The 23,448-nt window shown below is 45.5% G+C and overlaps 1 protein-coding gene across 17 annotated transcripts in view; it reads right to left on the reverse strand.

The window, feature by feature from the left end:
• POU2F2 (POU class 2 homeobox 2) overlaps positions 1 to 23,448 on the reverse strand; it is a 330,684-nt gene that overhangs the window by 278,515 nt on the left and 28,721 nt on the right. The window lies entirely within an intron of this gene.

A 23,448-nucleotide genomic window follows, 5' to 3' on the forward strand; every position in this document is an offset into this window, starting at 1 on the left:
ACTCGAGCATTCGTCACGGTGCCAGGGACTGAGAATGACCAGTCTTGTGATTCACACAGTCCTCCCACACAGCCAATTCAGTGATGTCACTTTTTATCGACAATATCAACCTATTCGGCTGACCATCAGCAATAAAGGAGATACAAGTCACACCCAGCGAACAACTGCTCACGGCTGATGACTGGATTTGCCAGATTGGGGGTGCAGGTTATTGTTAAAGGGCAAATGACCTGTGAGAGATATGAAGGCTGCCATTTTTGTTTCCTATTAAACAATGGCCTCAATTCACTAAGCTTATCTCCTGTCTTTAATAACTCTTCTAGAGTTGTTACCATGGTGATAAGGCATGTAGTATTCAGGAAACATTTTACCTCAGGCAAATCTAAAGTTAACTCTTCTGTCTTTAAGTTAACTCTTTAATCCTTAAAATAACTCCAGAGTTATAGACAGGCTGTTCATTAACTGTGTGTGAAAATAACTACAGAGGAGGTAAATTAACTACAGTACAGACTACAGTACTTACACTACATAATATAGACATATGGCAATGGTAGGGATTAGATTGTGAGCTCCTTTGAGGGACAGTTAGTGACAAGATATATATACATACACTGTACAGCGCTGCGTAATATGTCGGCGCTATATAAATGCTAAATAATAATAATAATACAGAGGAGGTAAATTAACTACAGAAGAGGTAACGTAAGGAATGAAGAGATAAGATAACTCTCTTACTGTGTGGAGGTAAGTTTTCTCTTGCCTTATTATCTCCAGCATGATCTTAGTGAATTGAGGCCAATGTACATTGCTTGGCTTTCCTGCTGATTCTCTGTCTCTGATGCCTTTAGTCATAGACCCTGAAGAAGCATCCAGATCAGATGTCTGACTTACCTCGGGAGGGTGAAGCCTCTGGATCCTAATGAGGCTTCCCCCGTCCCCCTCAGGCAGCTCGTTCCAGCGCTGGGACCCACGCATGTGCACTATTATGTCTCCGCTCGGCCGGAAATAACCGAGCCCGATCAGTGGCGTAGCTAAGGAGCTGAGGGCCCCGATGCAAGTTTTACTATGGGGCCCCCCCAAGCACTCTATACATAACAATTGATACGGTGCACCAAAACCTGCCAATGGCAACTACAGTGTCAGGGGTGCAAGAGGGGGATGGGGAACAGTGTGTTAATGATTACTACTATTCAAAGTATCTATAGAAGTGATTATTATGAGCACAGGGCCAATACAGAGCTAATACTGTAGTTGAAGGAGCGCTCTTCGGGGCCCCTCTGGCCCAAGGGCCCCGATGCGGTCGCTACCTCTGCACCCCCTATTGCTACGCCCCTGAGCCCGATCGGGCCCACTTTACTGTGCTGGTGGCTCATGCCTGCTCAGTCGAGCGGACCGGATTCGGCTCGGCTATTTCTGCTGGAGCACGAGTGGAGAGCCGCTAGTGTGCATGCGCGCACTGCCAACAAACGCTGACGACAAGATTTTGGTAGGGAACAAGCACTGGATCCCCTCAGCCAAGGAGGACGGGCAGCCTCTTTAGGATCCAGAGGTCTCCCCCTCCCCAGGTAACTACCCCTTAGGGGCACTTTTTTTAGTACAGGTATAACGCCGTCCTCAGTCTTCTGCAGTGCCGGTACTGGGTCCCTGCACTTCCGTCAGTCGCAGCCAGTCTGATGTAAGAGAAGTGCGCCCTCTATGTATCTCTCCTGCAGCTGCTGGAGAGATACGCAAAGAACGCACTTCTCCTGCGTAGATAGGCCGCGACTGACGGAGGTGCGAGAGGATGGCTGCTTAGGAGCAATCGGAGCAAATGGGGCTGGAGGAAGCCTTAGGTATGTATAAATCTTTTTATTCAAACGAGCTCTGAGTCCCTTTAAAAGGAAATAAATATGGCAGCCTCCATATCCCTCTCACTTCATGTATACTTTAGGCAAAGACTTTCTCCGTCCACCATGACTACAATGCCCAAGATATTGCTGGTAAAACTGGGCCTCTGACCAATGTTTCAGCTGACAAAATCTGTGATGTTATCATCAGCTAATATATACCAGCCAAGATGATAATGCAGTAAAATGTATTTGTCACTAAATTACCACTGTCATTTCTATTATGGCCATTTATAAAATAGTAGTCACACAGCTGGGGAGAGCTGTACCGAAAATGTGCCTCTTTCTGTTACTTCCTCATATTAATTCACAGGTAAGTAATGTATTTCAGTAAATTATAAAGCACAGTGTTATCACTGGATGGTGCCATGCTTAAAGGACAACTGAAGCGAGAGAGATATGGAGGCTGCCATATTTATTTCCTTTTTAAGAAATACTAGTTGCCTGGCAGCACTACTGATCCTCTGCCTCTAATACTTATAGCCATAGCCCCTGAACAAGCATGCAGCAGGATCAGGTGTTTCTGACTATGTAACTATGTAACATTATTGTCAGATCTGACAAGATTAGCTGCATACTTGCATGACTGGCCCTGACTCTTCCGTCCTAGCCTGAAACCAGCACACCTGCCTAAATGTTGCTCTTCTGCCTTCTCCTCTCTGTAGCCGCTAATGTATTGTAAATGCTGTTAGTATGTGTAATTTGTAATTTGTTGCCGTATATGTAAAATGTACAACTGTCACTATCTACTTGCCCAAGCCATGTGTACCACAAGCAATTCCGAGTACGGCAACAACCGTACTTGGCGAATAAATCCATCTTGTATCTTGTATGCCTGTTTCTGGTTTTCTTTAGATACAACTGCAGCCAAACAGATCAGCAAGGCTGCCAAGCAACTGGTATTGTTTAAAAGCAAATAAATATGGCAGCCTACATATTCTTCTCACCACAGCTGCCCTTTAAGGGTCCATTTCCACTATCGCGAATTCGCATGCGTTTGCCGCATGCAAATTCGCATAGCCAATACAAGTGGATGGGACTGTTTCCACTTGTCAGGATTTCTGAGCGTTTTCGTCCGCGTCAAAAATTCACATGGCAGAGCCATCAGAATTCGCATTCCGCATACGCGGGTGTATGCGAATATTCATGCGAATTCGCACGGAATCAATTGAAAAGCACACAGGCACTGCCATGGTTAAATTCGCATACAGCATCATCCATGCGAATTCGCGTGCAAATTCGCATGAAAATCCGCATACAACTGCATGCGAAATTTGCATCCACATGCAAATTTTTTCCGCGGCGATTCGCACTGCACAACTGGAAATGGGCCCTAAGTATTACCACTAGAGAAAGCATCAACCAATACTTCCTTTTGCCAGTAGCACTCGATCTCTGTCACTCTAACGTTCATTTATGGATTGTTAGGGCAGCAATTTTGGGAATGAATGCTGCATAGACATGCTGCTTGGCTGCAACCAGGAAGCATGTGCTGTTCTATGGAAAGTGGAGGAGAGATGGCAGGCATTGAACAAGCGAGTGATATGACGGGGTATGGGGCACAGTGAAGTATCCACCATGGCAGATCACTAAACTATCTCAAGTCACAACTGTACACACAGTAGATTCATGGCCTAAGCAGCACAAAACGATTGTCCAAGGAGGATTATCTAACATGTACGAGGTGCTGTTATTCTCCAAATTACCTCTGCTATATCCATGCAGGAAGCTATTCAATAATGCAACAGAATGGCTTACTTTATCAATGCACATTTTGATTTGTTAAGGTTTTATAAATACCACAATAAAGGCATGGTAAATTATCCCTGTAATTACTGTGGCATTATAAATCAGCCCTTTGAGAGACTGTGTCTGCTTAATGGCAGACTTGCCACAAAGAACAGCCAACCCACAATCGGGAGGCAAAAGTATAATGTTTATGGCTACCCAGCTAACATACCCTACTCTGCTGCAATAAAACAATACAGCTTTGTTACTGACATCTTCTGCACTCCTGTGTAGAGCCAATGATCATGCCACTGACTGTCCCACAAGGGAGCTCACAATCTAATCTGCCTCTGATGCAGGAGACCAGCGTTCGAATCTCGGCTCTTCCTGTTCAGTAAGACAGCACCTATTCAGTAGGAGACCTTGGGCAAGACTCCTTAACACTGCTACTGCCTACTGAGCACGACCTAGTGGCTGAAGCTCTGGCGCTTTGAGTCCGCCAGGAGAAAAGCGCAATATAAATGTTCTATGTTGTGTCTTATCCCTAGCATACTCCTAGCTTAACCCTCCTGGCGGTCTATTAAAAACCGCCAGGGGGCAGCGCAGCCGTTTTTTTTGTAATTTTTTTTTTTAAATCATGTAGCGAGCCTAGGGCCATGATAGCCGCTGTGCAGCAGCATCCCCCTAGCCTCTTCGATCGCCTCCGCCTCCGCCATGGCGACGGGGCGGGATGACGTCACCGACGTCGTGACGTCATCGGGAGTCCCGATCCACCCCTTAGCGCTGCCTGGCGCTGAAAGGCCAGGCTGCGCAAGGGGTCGGGGGGGGGGGCGAATCGGCGCGGGGCGGCGGCGATCGGTGTGCTCACGCAGCTAGCAAAGTGCTAGCTGCGTGCAGCAAAAAAAATTTGTACAAATCGGCCCAGCAGGGCCTGAGAAAACCTCCTGCGCGGCTTATCCCGAACTACGTTCGGGGTTACCGCCAGGAAGGTTAACGGACAACTGAAGAGAGAAGTATATGGAGGCTGCCATGTTTATTTCCTTTTAAGCAATACCAGTTGCCTGGCAGCCCTGCTGATCCTCTGCCTCTAATACTATTAGCCATAGCCCCTGAACAAGCATGCAGCAGATCAGGTGTTTCAGACTTTAAAGTCAGATCTGACAAGATAGCTGCATGCTTGTTTCTGGTGTTATTCAGATACCACTGCAGAGAAATAGACCAGCAGGGCTGCCAGGCAACTGGTATTGATTAAAAGGAAATAAATATGGCAGCCTCCGTATACCTCTTACTTCAATTCCCCTTTAATCTCTCTTAAAGGACACGTACAGGAACAATAAAAAAAAAAAAAAAACACTTACCTGGGGCTTGCTCCAGCCCCTTGCAGACGTCCTGTGCCCTCGCCGCAGTTCTGCTCCTCGCCAGTGGCCTGGGGTCCCCTCCGGTAAAAGAGGCCTACTTGCGCTCCAACGTCATCCGGACTATACTGCGCAGGCTCTGTAGTGCTGCACCTGCGCAGTACAGTCCGGATGATGTCAGAGCGACTCAGTGAGCCACACCCTGGAGCGCAAGTAGATGCCGACCTGGTGAGGTCGGCATCTGCACCGGAGGGGACCGGGAGCCACTGAGGTGAGGGCTAGTGATGATTCTAATCAGCAAAATTACGATTTTGCTAAATTTCGCATAATTTTTCGCAATTACGCCTATACATAATTACGATTAGCAAACTAAATTGATTTCCTAGTCATTCGTAATTTCACATAAAAATTGGCGTAATTTTCGCGAAATTTCGCATAATTTTGTGCCGACTTTGGAGGTTAATAGCAAAGCCCCCATACACGCTACTGACACCAAAATTGCTATCTATGTAAAAGGGAATAGTGGGTACAAGGGAAAAAAATAGATTTTCCAAATAGACCATATAGTTTTTGAGAAAATCGACTTTAAAAAATGCAAACAAAAAATGGTTTTTAAACGTGGAATATTTAAAAAAAAAATTTCTTTGCATTTTTAACCACTTCAGCCTATCTGGACGGATCTGCTCGTCCAGATAGGCGCATTGCGGGCTAAATGGACGCACAAGTACGTCCAGCGTTAATTCCGCGGGTGCGCGCGCATGCGCGCGCACCCGCCGCTCGTTCACAGCCCAGCCGACGGAGCGCTAATTGGTTCAAGGGACCAGCAGGTCCCTTAACCAATCAGATGAGTTTACAGGCAGAATGCACATTGTTACAGCCAGTAACAATGTACATTCTGCTAAATGTTTATAAACAAAGTTTCCCTCTCTCTCTCTCACAGCTCTCTGTCATCACAGATTCTGTGAGTGATCTGTGCTGACAGGAGCTGAGAGAGAGACTGCAGCAGTGTGGTAGGACTTATATTATTAAAATTTTGCCCCCCATTCCTTGATTTTAACCCCATATCTACCCCCTTATCTCCTGATCCTCCCTCTCCTTGCCATTTATTCTTTCTAACCTCCCTTCCTAACTTTTGGGTATTTTCACCCTCTCTACTCTTTCTATATACTCTTTCTATCTACCTTCTATCTACTCTTTATCTATTTTATCCATCTATTTCAAAAAAAAAAAAAAAAAAAAAAAAAACTGTCACTTTAAAAAAAAAAAAACAAAAAAAAAAACACAATCTATTTCTTTCTTTTTCTTCTTACTTTTTATTTCTATCTCTTCTTTTTAGTATGGCGAGGAGGCGCTTTTCTTTGCAGGAGGCAGTCGCCTTCTGCGAGCAGAGCAGCAGTGAGGAATCTGGGGATGACTCAGGCAGCGAGTGGTCCCCTCCGAGCGACTCTGATTCAGGTACTGAAAGCTCAGAGTCCGGAGGGCTGCCATCTCACCAATTGTGTTGGGATGATCCTGATTCCCCTGATGAGGAACCATCAGGACAGTCAGAGGCCATAGCTGGGGTCTCAGCGGGCAACACCACAGCAGCCAGCAGCAGCAGTGGGCAGACAGGAGCCAGCAGACAGGAACCAACTGGACAGTCAGAGGCCATAGCTGGGGTCTCAGCGGGCAACACCACAGCAGCCAGCAGCAGCAGTGGGCAGACAGGAGGCAGCAGACATGAACCAACTGGACAGTCAGAGGCCATAGCTGGGGTCTCAGCGGGCAACACCACAGCAGCCAGCAGCAGCACTGGGCAGAGGGGAGCCAGCAGACGGGGTGAGCGGCCATCGGTACCTCGCAGGCAGCCGGTACCAGATCATATCCTTAATGGCACTTGGTCACCCCCTAATTTTGAGGTGCCCAATATACCACCCTTTACAGCTACTCCTGGTGTGTCAGTGCCTATTGACAATCTGTCACCCATTGAGCTGTACCAGCTCTTTATTACGGTGGACTTTTGGCAGCATATGGTTGAGCAGACTAATCTCTATGCTGAACAATTTTTAGCTGAAAACCCAACCCACTGGACTGTGACAAAATGGAAGCCCACCAACGTGCCCGAATTTAAAATTTTCATTGGCTTGAATCTCAGCATGGGTGTCACAACAAAGCCACAGCTGAGAATGTATTGGTCCAAGGACCTCTATCATAGCGCGCCCCTCTACCCAGCAACAATGAAAAGGCAGCGATTTGACTTGCTATCTAAATTTTTTCATTTGAATGATAATACCAACCATGTTTCACGGACTGACCCTGCCCATGATAGGTTATTCAAGTTAAGGCCCATGCTGACCCACCTTACTGCAGTATTTCGAGATCTCTACACCCCAGACCGTGACATTGCAGTGGACGAGTCCCTTGTACCATTTCATGGTAGACTTGCCATTAAACAGTACATACCTAGCAAGAGGGCAAGATATGGGGTAAAAATGTACAAGGCATGTGAGAGTGGCACTGGCTACACCTTTGCCTTTACAGTATACGAAGGCAAGGACTCTGCTTTACAGCCAGCTGGGTGCCCACAGTACATTGGCACCAGTGGGAAGATTGTTATTGATCTTTTAACCCCTTATCTCCACCAGGGGTACCACCTCTATGTAGATAATTTTTAATCAAGTGTACCTTTGTTTAAGTTCCTGTACTCAGCCAAGACTGGAGCATGTGGGACGGTTAGATCCAACCGTGTAGGCCTCCCACTACAGGTACTGAACAAAAAACTACATAGAGGACAGTCCTACAGCCTCAGATGTGGCGAACTCCTCGCACTAAAATACTTTGACAAGAGGGATGTGTTGATCCTAACAACGATCCACAGTGAGGCCACCGTTCCTGCCTCGTCAAGAGGGGAGGGAACTGTAAAACCACAGGCTGTAGTGGAGTACACCAAGAAAATGCGAGCAGTGGACTTGGCAGACCAAAAACTGGCTCCTTATATGCTAAGAAGAAGGCGGAGGGCATGGTATAAGAAGATAGCCTATTACTTGCTGGAGGTGTCAATGCAGAACGCATTTGTCTTGTATGCAAAAACAGGCAGAAGGGACACCTTTGTGCAGTTCCAGGAGAAAGTCCACAAGTCTCTAATTTTTGGCCCTACCCAAATCGCTCAGCAAAACGATCCGATTTATTTGGAGAATACCCTCAGACTTAAAGAAAGACACTTTCCTGCCCTGATCCCCCCAAATGAAGTGAAAGCCACCCCTATGAGAAGATGCAGAGTGTGTGTGAAACACAAGATGAGGAGGGAGTCCAGATATTTTTGCCCGGATTGCCCCTCAGCCCCAGCACTATGCGTTGCTACTTGCTTCAGGACATACCACACTCTTCCACATTATTAATTTCTTCTTCTTCCTTTTTTTTTGGGGGGGGGGGGGGGGTGTCTATATTTTTTTTAAACCTGGACATATTTTACTGGCCTTTTACTGTCCCTTAAGAAGCTCCCATTTGGCCTACCAATGTGTTTCTGAGGTGTTGGAGGAAACTGGATGCTTGGGAGAAGCCCAGAAACATAATCAAGCTGCCAAATTGAACTTTGGACCCTGCTTCCAAATTGAACTTTAGCCACATGCTTGGAATGAACTATGCTGACCCCTCCCTTCTTCTGACCCACCAATTTGCTTTGGCTTCTGACACCTGACTTCTGACCTCTGACGTTTCTTCAATCCTGCTAGACGTCCAATGGTAAGTTCCATTGTATTTGTCATCATTGTATTTGTCTTACTCTAAATACGCCTCTCTGACACTGCAGCTGTCTTTGGTTGGTTTTGGGGGCACCATATCAATACAATGCTTGGGGCCCAAAGTAAAACTTGCACTGGGGCCCCCATCTCCTTAGTTACGCCACTGATGATAGCCTCAGAATTTTCCCCCTTACCCTCCCCCCCCCCCCCCTTTTCCAAAGCAATAGCAAGTCTTATATTACATCCTAGGAGGTTCCACAGTATTTTTCTACAAACCAGCTAAATGTACAGTTGAAATACCTATACAGTACACTATTTGTTTAGGGAGCAGATAGACAGTACGCATTTGTAAAATCTATAAAACAATGAACTCTGATCACATTACAGATCTCCTGGATCTATTTTAGCTGCAGGAAGCGTTCCTGGCTATATTAAAGGAAAACTTAAGTCAAAAATAAAAAAATGATATTTACTCACCCGGGAGATCCCTCAGCCCCCCGAAGCCCCGCTCCGATCGTCCTGTCCCTGCCGGCGGCTACTTCCGGGTTCGGCGACAGCCGCCGACAGGTTGGGAACGCGGCTGATTTTCCGCGTTCCCAGCCGCTATATCACCCTCTATGCTGCTATAGCTTATATGTTATACGCTATAGCAGCATAGAGGGTGATATAGCGGCTGGGAACGCGGAAAATCAGCCTCGTTCCCAGCCTGTCGGCGGCTGTCGCCGAACCCGAAAGTAGCCGACGGCGGGGACAGGACGATCGGAGCGGGGCTGCGAGGGCACCATCCAGCTTCGGGGGGCTGAGGGATGCCCCGGTGAGTAAATATCATTTTTTATTCAGCATCACAAACACATCCTATATGTACATATTACTGTATATTGGTATGTAGCCTCTCGCTGCCAGCAATGCTTAGTCTAGGCTCATTGGCTAAGCAAAGTTATTCTCCCAGAGCATAATGGGAGACCAGGCGTTATTTTCACTGGCTTTAGAATTCTTAGAAACATTCTGCAGAGCTGCATCTGACTGGACTAAAGATGTCACCACCTTCGATAAATTTCAGAATGTAAATTGGGGTGAGGGAAAGATTTTACAATGGGCAAAAACTAACTATATAATTTATAAATGAATATTGTAAAAAAAAAAACAATTTCATTCATTATGTTATTTTCACTACAAATCAGTTCATTACTACATTCAGATTATTCAGTTAAAGGAGTTATCAGGGAAAAAACAACAAAAAAAACAGCTTTACTCACCTGGGGCTTTCTCCAGCCCCTTGCAGCCGACTGTCCCTCGCTGTGACCTCTGCTCCCCGCCACTGTCCCGCTCTCGCCGCTCGGTATTCAGGCTGACTGTGAAGCGCCGCTGTCAATCATGGCCGCTGCGAACTGTGCAGGTGCAATAGACAGCCTGTGGTTTACTATCTGCAATCACAGCCCAGCTGCTGAGCAACAATACATCGCAGGGTAGCCACACTGACCCAAAAGTGTGAGTAAAGAATGCAGGATGACTTTTCACCACACATTCTTAGTATATAACTTAAAGAAAAGTATACTTTTGTTATTACATGGTGATGTAAGTGCGCTTGTGTCACCATGAGGACAGCTGTACTAACCAATATAATAATGTTAGGCTGTAATTAATCCCCCGAGTACACAAAGTGCTCCTGAACATTTCCTAACACCTGCAAACAGCTACTTGATGTCCCCAGCAAAACACAAACACTCGAGCATTCGTCACGGTGCCAGGGACTGAGAATGACCAGTCTTGTGATTCACACAGTCCTCCCACACAGCCAATTCAGTGATGTCACTTTTTATCGACAATATCAACCTATTCGGCTGACCATCAGCAATAAAGGAGATACAAGTCACACCCAGCGAACAACTGCTCACGGCTGATGACTGGATTTGCCAGATTGGGGGTGCAGGTTATTGTTAAAGGGCAAATGACCTGTGAGAGATATGAAGGCTGCCATTTTTGTTTCCTATTAAACAATGGCCTCAATTCACTAAGCTTATCTCCTGTCTTTAATAACTCTTCTAGAGTTGTTACCATGGTGATAAGGCATGTAGTATTCAGGAAACATTTTACCTCAGGCAAATCTAAAGTTAACTCTTCTGTCTTTAAGTTAACTCTTTAATCCTTAAAATAACTCCAGAGTTATAGACAGGCTGTTCATTAACTGTGTGTGAAAATAACTACAGAGGAGGTAAATTAACTACAGTACAGACTACAGTACTTACACTACATAATATAGACATATGGCAATGGTAGGGATTAGATTGTGAGCTCCTTTGAGGGACAGTTAGTGACAAGATATATATACATACACTGTACAGCGCTGCGTAATATGTCGGCGCTATATAAATGCTAAATAATAATAATAATACAGAGGAGGTAAATTAACTACAGAAGAGGTAACGTAAGGAATGAAGAGATAAGATAACTCTCTTACTGTGTGGAGGTAAGTTTTCTCTTGCCTTATTATCTCCAGCATGATCTTAGTGAATTGAGGCCAATGTACATTGCTTGGCTTTCCTGCTGATTCTCTGTCTCTGATGCCTTTAGTCATAGACCCTGAAGAAGCATCCAGATCAGATGTCTGACTTACCTCGGGAGGGTGAAGCCTCTGGATCCTAATGAGGCTTCCCCCGTCCCCCTCAGGCAGCTCGTTCCAGCGCTGGGACCCACGCATGTGCACTATTATGTCTCCGCTCGGCCGGAAATAACCGAGCCCGATCAGTGGCGTAGCTAAGGAGCTGAGGGCCCCGATGCAAGTTTTACTATGGGGCCCCCCCAAGCACTCTATACATAACAATTGATACGGTGCACCAAAACCTGCCAATGGCAACTACAGTGTCAGGGGTGCAAGAGGGGGATGGGGAACAGTGTGTTAATGATTACTACTATTCAAAGTATCTATAGAAGTGATTATTATGAGCACAGGGCCAATACAGAGCTAATACTGTAGTTGAAGGAGCGCTCTTCGGGGCCCCTCTGGCCCAAGGGCCCCGATGCGGTCGCTACCTCTGCACCCCCTATTGCTACGCCCCTGAGCCCGATCGGGCCCACTTTACTGTGCTGGTGGCTCATGCCTGCTCAGTCGAGCGGACCGGATTCGGCTCGGCTATTTCTGCTGGAGCACGAGTGGAGAGCCGCTAGTGTGCATGCGCGCACTGCCAACAAACGCTGACGACAAGATTTTGGTAGGGAACAAGCACTGGATCCCCTCAGCCAAGGAGGACGGGCAGCCTCTTTAGGATCCAGAGGTCTCCCCCTCCCCAGGTAACTACCCCTTAGGGGCACTTTTTTTAGTACAGGTATAACGCCGTCCTCAGTCTTCTGCAGTGCCGGTACTGGGTCCCTGCACTTCCGTCAGTCGCAGCCAGTCTGATGTAAGAGAAGTGCGCCCTCTATGTATCTCTCCTGCAGCTGCTGGAGAGATACGCAAAGAACGCACTTCTCCTGCGTAGATAGGCCGCGACTGACGGAGGTGCGAGAGGATGGCTGCTTAGGAGCAATCGGAGCAAATGGGGCTGGAGGAAGCCTTAGGTATGTATAAATCTTTTTATTCAAACGAGCTCTGAGTCCCTTTAAAAGGAAATAAATATGGCAGCCTCCATATCCCTCTCACTTCATGTATACTTTAGGCAAAGACTTTCTCCGTCCACCATGACTACAATGCCCAAGATATTGCTGGTAAAACTGGGCCTCTGACCAATGTTTCAGCTGACAAAATCTGTGATGTTATCATCAGCTAATATATACCAGCCAAGATGATAATGCAGTAAAATGTATTTGTCACTAAATTACCACTGTCATTTCTATTATGGCCATTTATAAAATAGTAGTCACACAGCTGGGGAGAGCTGTACCGAAAATGTGCCTCTTTCTGTTACTTCCTCATATTAATTCACAGGTAAGTAATGTATTTCAGTAAATTATAAAGCACAGTGTTATCACTGGATGGTGCCATGCTTAAAGGACAACTGAAGCGAGAGAGATATGGAGGCTGCCATATTTATTTCCTTTTTAAGAAATACTAGTTGCCTGGCAGCACTACTGATCCTCTGCCTCTAATACTTATAGCCATAGCCCCTGAACAAGCATGCAGCAGGATCAGGTGTTTCTGACTATGTAACTATGTAACATTATTGTCAGATCTGACAAGATTAGCTGCATACTTGCATGACTGGCCCTGACTCTTCCGTCCTAGCCTGAAACCAGCACACCTGCCTAAATGTTGCTCTTCTGCCTTCTCCTCTCTGTAGCCGCTAATGTATTGTAAATGCTGTTAGTATGTGTAATTTGTAATTTGTTGCCGTATATGTAAAATGTACAACTGTCACTATCTACTTGCCCAAGCCATGTGTACCACAAGCAATTCCGAGTACGGCAACAACCGTACTTGGCGAATAAATCCATCTTGTATCTTGTATGCCTGTTTCTGGTTTTCTTTAGATACAACTGCAGCCAAACAGATCAGCAAGGCTGCCAAGCAACTGGTATTGTTTAAAAGCAAATAAATATGGCAGCCTACATATTCTTCTCACCACAGCTGCCCTTTAAGGGTCCATTTCCACTATCGCGAATTCGCATGCGTTTGCCGCATGCAAATTCGCATAGCCAATACAAGTGGATGGGACTGTTTCCACTTGTCAGGATTTCTGAGCGTTTTCGTCCGCGTCAAAAATTCACATGGCAGAGCCATCAGAATTCGCATTCCGCATACGCGGGTGTATGCGAATATTCATGCGAATTCGCACGGAATCAATTGAAAAGCACACAGGCACTGCCATGGTTAAATTCGCATACAGCATCATCCATGCGAATTCGCGTGCAAATTCGCATGAAAATCCGCATACAACTGCATGCGAAATTTGCATCCACATGCAAATTTTTTCCGCGGCGATTCGCACTGCACAACTGGAAATGGGCCCTAAGTATTACCACTAGAGAAAGCATCAACCAATACTTCCTTTTGCCAGTAGCACTCGATCTCTGTCACTCTAACGTTCATTTATGGATTGTTAGGGCAGCAATTTTGGGAATGAATGCTGCATAGACATGCTGCTTGGCTGCAACCAGGAAGCATGTGCTGTTCTATGGAAAGTGGAGGAGAGATGGCAGGCATTGAACAAGCGAGTGATATGACGGGGTATGGGGCACAGTGAAGTATCCACCATGGCAGATCACTAAACTATCTCAAGTCACAACTGTACACACAGTAGATTCATGGCCTAAGCAGCACAAAACGATTGTCCAAGGAGGATTATCTAACATGTACGAGGTGCTGTTATTCTCCAAATTACCTCTGCTATATCCATGCAGGAAGCTATTCAATAATGCAACAGAATGGCTTACTTTATCAATGCACATTTTGATTTGTTAAGGTTTTATAAATACCACAATAAAGGCATGGTAAATTATCCCTGTAATTACTGTGGCATTATAAATCAGCCCTTTGAGAGACTGTGTCTGCTTAATGGCAGACTTGCCACAAAGAACAGCCAACCCACAATCGGGAGGCAAAAGTATAATGTTTATGGCTACCCAGCTAACATACCCTACTCTGCTGCAATAAAACAATACAGCTTTGTTACTGACATCTTCTGCACTCCTGTGTAGAGCCAATGATCATGCCACTGACTGTCCCACAAGGGAGCTCACAATCTAATCTGCCTCTGATGCAGGAGACCAGCGTTCGAATCTCGGCTCTTCCTGTTCAGTAAGACAGCACCTATTCAGTAGGAGACCTTGGGCAAGACTCCTTAACACTGCTACTGCCTACTGAGCACGACCTAGTGGCTGAAGCTCTGGCGCTTTGAGTCCGCCAGGAGAAAAGCGCAATATAAATGTTCTATGTTGTGTCTTATCCCTAGCATACTCCTAGCTTAACCCTCCTGGCGGTCTATTAAAAACCGCCAGGGGGCAGCGCAGCCGTTTTTTTGTAATTTTTTTTTTTAAATCATGTAGCGAGCCTAGGGCCATGATAGCCGCTGTGCAGCAGCATCCCCCTAGCCTCTTCGATCGCCTCCGCCTCCGCCATGGCGACGGGGCGGGATGACGTCACCGACGTCGTGACGTCATCGGGAGTCCCGATCCACCCCTTAGCGCTGCCTGGCGCTGAAAGGCCAGGCTGCGCAAGGGGTCGGGGGGGGGGGCGAATCGGCGCGGGGCGGCGGCGATCGGTGTGCTCACGCAGCTAGCAAAGTGCTAGCTGCGTGCAGCAAAAAAAATTTGTACAAATCGGCCCAGCAGGGCCTGAGAAAACCTCCTGCGCGGCTTATCCCGAACTACGTTCGGGGTTACCGCCAGGAAGGTTAACGGACAACTGAAGAGAGAAGTATATGGAGGCTGCCATGTTTATTTCCTTTTAAGCAATACCAGTTGCCTGGCAGCCCTGCTGATCCTCTGCCTCTAATACTATTAGCCATAGCCCCTGAACAAGCATGCAGCAGATCAGGTGTTTCAGACTTTAAAGTCAGATCTGACAAGATAGCTGCATGCTTGTTTCTGGTGTTATTCAGATACCACTGCAGAGAAATAGACCAGCAGGGCTGCCAGGCAACTGGTATTGATTAAAAGGAAATAAATATGGCAGCCTCCGTATACCTCTTACTTCAATTCCCCTTTAATCTCTCTTAAAGGACACGTACAGGAACAATAAAAAAAAAAAAAAAACACTTACCTGGGGCTTGCTCCAGCCCCTTGCAGACGTCCTGTGCCCTCGCCGCAGTTCTGCTCCTCGCCAGTGGCCTGGGGTCCCCTCCGGTAAAAGAGGCCTACTTGCGCTCCAACGTCATCCGGACTATACTGCGCAGGCTCTGTAGTGCTGCACCTGCGCAGTACAGTCCGGATGATGTCAGAGCGACTCAGTGAGCCACACCCTGGAGCGCAAGTAGATGCCGACCTGGTGAGGTCGGCATCTGCACCGGAGGGGACCGGGAGCCACTGAGGTGAGGGCTAGTGATGATTCTAATCAGCAAAATTACGATTTTGCTAAATTTCGCATAATTTTTCGCAATTACGCCTATACATAATTACGATTAGCAAACTAAATTGATTTCCTAGTCATTCGTAATTTCACATAAAAATTGGCGTAATTTTCGCGAAATTTCGCATAATTTTGTGCCGACTTTGGAGGTTAATAGCAAAGCCCCCATACACGCTACTGACACCAAAATTGCTATCTATGTAAAAGGGAATAGTGGGTACAAGGGAAAAAAATAGATTTTCCAAATAGACCATATAGTTTTTGAGAAAATCGACTTTAAAAAATGCAAACAAAAAATGGTTTTTAAACGTGGAATATTTAAAAAAAAAATTTCTTTGCATTTTTAACCACTTCAGCCTATCTGGACGGATCTGCTCGTCCAGATAGGCGCATTGCGGGCTAAATGGACGCACAAGTACGTCCAGCGTTAATTCCGCGGGTGCGCGCGCATGCGCGCGCACCCGCCGCTCGTTCACAGCCCAGCCGACGGAGCGCTAATTGGTTCAAGGGACCAGCAGGTCCCTTAACCAATCAGATGAGTTTACAGGCAGAATGCACATTGTTACAGCCAGTAACAATGTACATTCTGCTAAATGTTTATAAACAAAGTTTCCCTCTCTCTCTCTCACAGCTCTCTGTCATCACAGATTCTGTGAGTGATCTGTGCTGACAGGAGCTGAGAGAGAGACTGCAGCAGTGTGGTAGGACTTATATTATTAAAATTTTGCCCCCCATTCCTTGATTTTAACCCCATATCTACCCCCTTATCTCCTGATCCTCCCTCTCCTTGCCATTTATTCTTTCTAACCTCCCTTCCTAACTTTTGGGTATTTTCACCCTCTCTACTCTTTCTATATACTCTTTCTATCTACCTTCTATCTACTCTTTATCTATTTTATCCATCTATTTCAAAAAAAAAAAAAAAAAAAAAAAAAACTGTCACTTTAAAAAAAAAAAAACAAAAAAAAAAACACAATCTATTTCTTTCTTTTTCTTCTTACTTTTTATTTCTATCTCTTCTTTTTAGTATGGCGAGGAGGCGCTTTTCTTTGCAGGAGGCAGTCGCCTTCTGCGAGCAGAGCAGCAGTGAGGAATCTGGGGATGACTCAGGCAGCGAGTGGTCCCCTCCGAGCGACTCTGATTCAGGTACTGAAAGCTCAGAGTCCGGAGGGCTGCCATCTCACCAATTGTGTTGGGATGATCCTGATTCCCCTGATGAGGAACCATCAGGACAGTCAGAGGCCATAGCTGGGGTCTCAGCGGGCAACACCACAGCAGCCAGCAGCAGCAGTGGGCAGACAGGAGCCAGCAGACAGGAACCAACTGGACAGTCAGAGGCCATAGCTGGGGTCTCAGCGGGCAACACCACAGCAGCCAGCAGCAGCAGTGGGCAGACAGGAGGCAGCAGACATGAACCAACTGGACAGTCAGAGGCCATAGCTGGGGTCTCAGCGGGCAACACCACAGCAGCCAGCAGCAGCACTGGGCAGAGGGGAGCCAGCAGACGGGGTGAGCGGCCATCGGTACCTCGCAGGCAGCCGGTACCAGATCATATCCTTAATGGCACTTGGTCACCCCCTAATTTTGAGGTGCCCAATATACCACCCTTTACAGCTACTCCTGGTGTGTCAGTGCCTATTGACAATCTGTCACCCATTGAGCTGTACCAGCTCTTTATTACGGTGGACTTTTGGCAGCATATGGTTGAGCAGACTAATCTCTATGCTGAACAATTTTTAGCTGAAAACCCAACCCACTGGACTGTGACAAAATGGAAGCCCACCAACGTGCCCGAATTTAAAATTTTCATTGGCTTGAATCTCAGCATGGGTGTCACAACAAAGCCACAGCTGAGAATGTATTGGTCCAAGGACCTCTATCATAGCGCGCCCCTCTACCCAGCAACAATGAAAAGGCAGCGATTTGACTTGCTATCTAAATTTTTTCATTTAAATGATAATACCAACCATGTTTCACGGACTGACCCTGCCCATGATAGGTTATTCAAGTTAAGGCCCATGCTGACCCACCTTACTGCAGTATTTCGAGATCTCTACACCCCAGACCGTGACATTGCAGTGGACGAGTCCCTTGTACCATTTCATGGTAGACTTGCCATTAAACAGTACATACCTAGCAAGAGGGCAAGATATGGGGTAAAAATGTACAAGGCATGTGAGAGTGGCACTGGCTACACCTTCGCCTTTACAGTATACGAAGGCAAGGACTCTGCTTTACAGCCAGCTGGGTGCCCACAGTACATTGGCACCAGTGGGAAGATTGTTATTGATCTTTTAACCCCTTATCTCCACCAGGGGTACCACCTCTATGTAGATAATTTTTAATCAAGTGTACCTTTGTTTAAGTTCCTGTACTCAGCCAAGACTGGAGCATGTGGGACGGTTAGATCCAACCGTGTAGGCCTCCCACTACAGGTACTGAACAAAAAACTACATAGAGGACAGTCCTACAGCCTCAGATGTGGCGAACTCCTCGCACTAAAATACTTTGACAAGAGGGATGTGTTGATCCTAACAACGATCCACAGTGAGGCCACCGTTCCTGCCTCGTCAAGAGGGGAGGGAACTGTAAAACCACAGGCTGTAGTGGAGTACACCAAGAAAATGCGAGCAGTGGACTTGGCAGACCAAAAACTGGCTCCTTATATGCTAAGAAGAAGGCGGAGGGCATGGTATAAGAAGATAGCCTATTACTTGCTGGAGGTGTCAATGCAGAACGCATTTGTCTTGTATGCAAAAACAGGCAGAAGGGACACCTTTGTGCAGTTCCAGGAGAAAGTCCACAAGTCTCTAATTTTTGGCCCTACCCAAATCGCTCAGCAAAACGATCCGATTTATTTGGAGAATACCCTCAGACTTAAAGAAAGACACTTTCCTGCCCTGATCCCCCCAAATGAAGTGAAAGCCACCCCTATGAGAAGATGCAGAGTGTGTGTGAAACACAAGATGAGGAGGGAGTCCAGATATTTTTGCCCGGATTGCCCCTCAGCCCCAGCACTATGCGTTGCTACTTGCTTCAGGACATACCACACTCTTCCACATTATTAATTTCTTCTTCTTCCTTTTTTTTGGGGGGGGGGGGGGGGGGTGTCTATATTTTTTTTAAACCTGGACATATTTTACTGGCCTTTTACTGTCCCTTAAGAAGCTCCCATTTGGCCTACCAATGTGTTTCTGAGGTGTTGGAGGAAACTGGATGCTTGGGAGAAGCCCAGAAACATAATCAAGCTGCCAAATTGAACTTTGGACCCTGCTTCCAAATTGAACTTTAGCCACATGCTTGGAATGAACTATGCTGACCCCTCCCTTCTTCTGACCCACCAATTTGCTTTGGCTTCTGACACCTGACTTCTGACCTCTGACGTTTCTTCAATCCTGCTAGACGTCCAATGGTAAGTTCCATTGTATTTGTCATCATTGTCATTTGGTTTTCTTTTAACCGTGACAAGCTGTAGAATAGATTTTGGTGTGTTTTAGGATTGAGGCCTATGTCATGTGAATTCTTCATACTGCCAAACTGGAAAAAACTGTTCAAAAATGCAATTTTCAGAGTTATGGTGCAACTTTAGCAAAACCGCATACGTCCCAATGTTACCAAATATGTATATCTGAGTAGGCCTGGGTCTCTAATTTTCAGAATGGTAACATTTATGACATGTATTGAATGTTCTGACACTCCATGGGCGTTGCTAAGAAAGAATGACATTGCTGCATTTGTTGAAAAAAATGACTTTGAAAAATCCATTGGCGCTACTTGTGGTTAATAGTGTGCTGTGAGCCCAAAACACTATGTGATTATGTATATAGGGTATCTTTTTAACCGTGACAAGCTGTAGAATAGAATTTGGTGTGATTTAGGATTGACGCCTATGTCATGTGAATTCTTCATACTGCCAAACTGGAAAAAACTGTTCAAAAATGCAATTTTCAGAGTTATGGTGCAACTTCAGCAAAACCGCATACGTCCCAATGTTACCAAATATGTATATCTGAGTAGGCCTGGGTCTCTAATTTTCAGAATGGTAACATTTATGACATGTATTGAATGTTCTGACACTCCATGGGCATTGCTAAGAAAGAATGACATTGCTGCATTTGTTGAAAAAAATGACTTTGAAAAATCCATTGTCGCTACTTGCGGTTAATAGTGTGCTGTGAGCGCAAAACACTATGTGATTATGTATGTAGGGTATCTTTTTAACCGTAAAAAGCTGTAGAATAGAATTTGGTGTGTTTTAGGATTGAGGCCTATGTCATGTGAATTCTTCATACTGCCAAACTGGAAAAAACTGTTAAAAAATGCAATTTTCAGAGTTATGGTGCAACTTCAGCAAAACCGCATACGTCCCAATGTTACCAAATATGTATATCTGAGTAGGCCTGGGTCTCTAATTTTCAGAATGGTAACATCTATGACATGTATTGAATGTTCTGACACTCCATGGGCGTTGCTAAGAAAGAATGACATTGCTGCATTTGTTGAAAAAAATGGCTTTGAAAAATCCATTGGCGCTACTTGCGGTTAATAGTGTGCTGTGAGCCCAAAATGCTATGCGATTATGTATATAGGGTATCATTTTAACCGTGACAAGCAAGAGAATACAATTTGGGCAGTAAGAAAGTTGAGGCATATTTCATGTCAATTTTTCTAACTGCCAAAGTGAATGAAAAGCAATAATATTGGTATTTTCATAAACTCTGTACCAAAATAAAACACTTGTAAAACCCCCAAAAAGTGACAGATTTGAAAAAAGAATACATAAATCTTTACCTTAGGGACTCAGCTTTGTAAATATGTATGCCATGAGGGCGTATTCCTGTTAGTTATGCAAATAAGGACTTTTAATCCTTGGTAGTGTACAATGAGAAAACAAAAAACACAACATAGAAAAAATACACCTTTATTTCCAAACAATATACTGTCACTATACTTTGTACTAGGGACATAATTTATATGTTGTGATAACCAAGACATATGGGCAAATAAAATGTGTGTATTTTATCTATAGTAATATTGTTTATTTTAAAACTATAGGGGATGGAATTTGAGAAATAGTGTATTTTTTCATTTTTTCCTTGGTTTTTCACTATAAAATGCATAGAAAATAAAGTATTTACTGAAAACAAGTATCGCTCACAAAAAGCTTGATTTGTGGCAAAAAAAACAAGATATAAATCATTTATGTGTGATGAGTAGTGAAAAAGTTATTGGGGAATGAATGGGAGGAGTGCTGAAAGGGGAAAAGTGTCTGCGTGCTGAAGGTGAAACATCTGTAGGCTGAAGTGGTTAAAATCGGTTTTCTCAAAAACTACTATGTCTTTTTGAAAAATTCTTGACTTGTACCCACTAATCTCCTTAACATATGTACTAATTTTGGCAGCAATAGCATGTATGGGGGGCTTTGCTATTAACCTCCTGGGCGTTACGCACGCCGGAGGGTTTGCAGCCGACAGTCCCCCAGGATGATTTTAAGTGATCGCATTGTTGTAACAGCTTCAGCTAGCACTAGGCTAGCTAGCAGTGGTGCCAGGCATCCTCAGATTACTTGTAATCCCCCCGATCGCCGCTAAATACATTACCCCCCCCTGGATCCAGCGATCAGCGCAGCCTTCCCGGACATGTCCGTTCTTCTCTATGGGGACGACGTCATGCGCAGACCCGATCCTCCCCATAGAGAGGACGGGAGATGTGCAGGGAGGCTGCGCCGATCGCTGGATCCAGGGGGGGTAATGTATTTAGCGGCGATCGGGGGGGATTACAAGTAATCTGAGGATGCCGGGCACCACTGCTAGCTAGCCTAGTGCTAGCTGAAGCTGTTACAACAATGCGATCACTTAAAATCATCCTGGGGGACTCCTGGGGACAGCCGGCGGTATGCCCGACACAGTGTCGGGCATACTGCTAAGGAGGTTAACTGCCAAAGTCGGCACAAAATTTCATGAAATTTGGTGGAATATTACGTGAAAAATTACACGAAATTATGAAATACTACTATTACATACGAAATGAATTACGATTTTCCCTGAAATTTTGCATTACGATTACGATGCAAAAATGTGAATTTTTGATGCGAAATTTCGCACATGCGAAATTTCGGCACATCACTGGAGAGGACACAGGATGGCTGCCAGGGGCTGGAGGAAGCCCCAGGTAAGTGGATTTTTTACATTTATGCTCCTTGGACCTTCCCTTTAAAGTGTACATGAGACAAGAATGAAGAAAGATTTGATATTTACCCGGGGCCCCATAAGTACCGCTGAGTCCCGCTGTCCTCCCTGGTGCCTCCGTAATCCGGCTATCAGTCCCTGTGATCTTGCTCAGTTGCGTCAGTCGAGGTCTTCTACGCATACAGGGCCCCTCTGAGCATGCGCACAAGAGCCTGACTAGTGCGGCTGAGACGGTTACCGGGACCAATAGCCGGAGAACGGAGGCACTTGGGAGGATGGCAAGGGACTCAGCGGTACTTATGTGGCTGGAGGAAGCCCCGGGTAAATATCAAATCTTTCTTTATTCTTGTCTCAGGTACACTTTAAAGGGAAGGCCGAGGAACATAAAAATAAAAAGTCCACTTACTTGGGGCTTCCTCCAGCCCCTGGCAGCCGTCCTGTGCCCTCACCGCAGCTCTGGTGGCTCCTGGGTCTACTCTGGTGCAGATGCCGACCTCGCCAGGGTAAATATCAAATCCTTCCTTATTCTAGTTTCAGGTTTACTTTAAGTTGCCCATTAATGGTACAAAGATCAGCCGTATGATCGATCGGATTGTGTACCATTAATGGTGCAGATCGATGACAAACAATCTTTCTATCGATCCTTCTGTGAATCCGAATTCTAGAACAAATCTTTTAGTCTGATCGGATTTCTTATCATTTTGTCCTCCTTTGGTGGGTCCAAATGATTGTTTCCGATAGATCGCAATGATCGGCTCTGATGATCGATCATACAGGGAAAACAGATTCATTAATAGGCACCTTAACATATTCTAGAACCAATTAATTTACTTATACATGTTGGGATGTAGAAGGAAACCCACATGAGCACATGGAAAACATACAAACTCCATGCAGAGTGGCCTGGCCTAGGGTTTAACCAGTGCTCTCGCCACCACACCACTATCTGTACGTAAAACTCCCCAATCTGTTTAGTTAGTGCCACTGGACTTGGCATAGCTGACAATAGTCTGTAAAGTGTATGGCAGTGTCTACTGAAGGATTGTCTTTCACACGTGCAACAACCTCAAGTACTGTATTTAGCTTCAGGCTGACAGCTCTGTACAATGCAAGATCCTAAAGTGCTTTACAACACTGGTCCTGCTTCTTTCAGTTTGACTCTTGCATTGTGAGGGGATTTATGCCAAAAAAAGGACTAATCTCTTCTGAAGTAGTGGGACCAGCATCACACTTTCCAGCACTTTGTTTTTCGCTGGCGATCAGCAAAGTGCTGTAACATTGTAACCCTACAGAAGCATTCTCACTGCAGTGTTGTGATTTGTATAAAATCGCAAAGCCCCGGCATGCAGTATTTTTGAAGCAATTGCGATGCGTTTCTCATTCCCCGAACCATACTACAAAGTGCAATCACTAAAAAATTGCATTGCAAACATGCTGCGATGGGATAGCCATTTTTGCCATTTAAAACCTGTACATTTCTCGCAGTGATTCATCCATGGTGGGTATTGAAAAAAACAAATACATGCAAATCGCACAAAAATGCAGCATGCAGGGCATTATTGATTGGCAAGG

The sequence above is a fragment of the Hyperolius riggenbachi genome, chromosome 6 (genome assembly GCF_040937935.1).
Source record: "Hyperolius riggenbachi isolate aHypRig1 chromosome 6, aHypRig1.pri, whole genome shotgun sequence".
Lineage (NCBI taxonomy): Eukaryota > Metazoa > Chordata > Amphibia > Anura > Hyperoliidae > Hyperolius > Hyperolius riggenbachi.